The sequence below is a fragment of the Salvelinus sp. IW2-2015 genome, linkage group LG8 (genome assembly GCF_002910315.2).
Source record: "Salvelinus sp. IW2-2015 linkage group LG8, ASM291031v2, whole genome shotgun sequence".
In the NCBI taxonomy this organism is placed as follows: domain Eukaryota; kingdom Metazoa; phylum Chordata; class Actinopteri; order Salmoniformes; family Salmonidae; genus Salvelinus; species Salvelinus sp. IW2-2015.
Genome location: NC_036848.1, coordinates 54,821,292 through 54,822,832, shown reverse-complemented (window position 1 = coordinate 54,822,832; position 1,541 = coordinate 54,821,292). Strand labels below are relative to the sequence as shown.

Here is a 1,541-nt window from a genome sequence, read left to right as displayed (position 1 = left end):
AAGCCAAAACATGTGCGTCCAGGCTTAATTGGTTGCACAAAGACCAAGCCAGGATGAGCAGACACGGATTCATTAAGCCAGGTGAAACCAATCCTGGATAGGTGCGCGCTCACGGCTCACTCAAATAGACCCCGCCACAGATCACAGATTAACTGATTTACCATGGCAACTAGAGCCGCGTACTTTTCCCCGTCGGAAGCACAAATCCTTCATGGAGGCATACGAGGAGGTAAAAGATATAATTAAGAAGAAAGGCAACACCGCCACAGTGATAAAGCAAAGAGAAAAAGCGTGGCAAAGTATTGCAGACCGCCTGAATGCGTAAGTAGTGCACAATTACACACTCACCGCTCCGCTGAAACATCACAATTACAATTCAAAATATTAATTCACATCTCCAAAAAAAGCAGTTGTACTGTAATTATGAAACGGTTAAATTTTTAATTGAAATGCACTGCAGATATGAGTGAAAAATGTGTAAAGTAACTCCATCACACTGTATAAAGCTATGATAAATGTTTTGATATTTTTACTGAAAACAAGACAAAAATACCAAGTAATTTTTTGCAGTGTGACTCCATTAAAGTGTGTGTGTGTGTGTGTGTGTGTGTGTGTAGATTAAACATGAACGGGCCAAAACGGACATGGCAGCAGGTCAAATCAAATACAAGAACATTCTGCAGAATGGTATGGTCCCTGACTAATATTTAACAAAGCACAAGCATATATTGTACCCAGAAGGTGCCTGCTCACACATTGTCTGTACTGTTTTTGCAGTGAAAAAAGAATACCCACAGACAAGGCACGGGTGGTGGGTCACCAAAGGCTGACCTTACCCCAGCAGAGGACATGGCCTTGGAGCTAAATAAAGGCAGGCCGTTTAGAGGGGATCCCTGGGGGGAAAGAGACGAGCATAGGTTCCCTCCAAGATGCCACCCGCTTCATTCAAGGTATGTCCTTCCATCTCTACATGGGATACAACACATTCATATTGAATCAATTTGGACTGTCTGACTTTGGTTTACCTATTGCCTTGCAGTGTCTGGCAGCACTGTGTTCCTGTTAGAGCCACCAGCACAAGCACCAGACGATGCTGATCCAGTGAGATACTCCATCAAAGGCATACTGTAGGCCTGCATGCTTGTCTACTAGCTTCAATATGAATCCGATTAAATGTGATAGGGTGAAGGCCCCAGTGCAGCAGCAACAGCACATGATGGAGACGATGAGGAGGAGAGACCATCTCTCTGGATTCCAGAAGGCATGAGGTATCATGTTAAGACTGTGAAAGTACTATTTACTTACAATGGTGAGGAGTCCTCATCAAAAATCAAAAAATCTAATTTCTTTTACAGGACCCAGATGCTATACAGTGGGAAAACCAGCCTGGCACATAGTGCGTATTAATAAAAGGACACCACATCCTGCCAAATTCCAGCTGCGCTAATTGTATTGTGTTCACAGAGCTCACAAGCTATCAGAAAGTTGTATGGCAACCACCTCCGGCGCCAAATAGAACTGGCAGACATAGCATTCAGTAC

At 43.7% G+C, this 1,541-nt stretch overlaps 1 long non-coding RNA gene across 1 annotated transcript; it reads left to right on the top strand.

The window, feature by feature from the left end:
- Positions 1 to 663: 663 nt before the first annotated feature.
- On the top strand, positions 664 to 1,525 carry LOC139028087 (uncharacterized). Its single transcript, XR_011480262.1, has 4 exons — positions 664 to 950; positions 1,040 to 1,101; positions 1,183 to 1,268; positions 1,356 to 1,525. It is a non-coding gene; the product is annotated as an uncharacterized lncRNA (long non-coding RNA).
- The last annotated feature ends 16 nt before the right edge of the window (positions 1,526 to 1,541 follow it).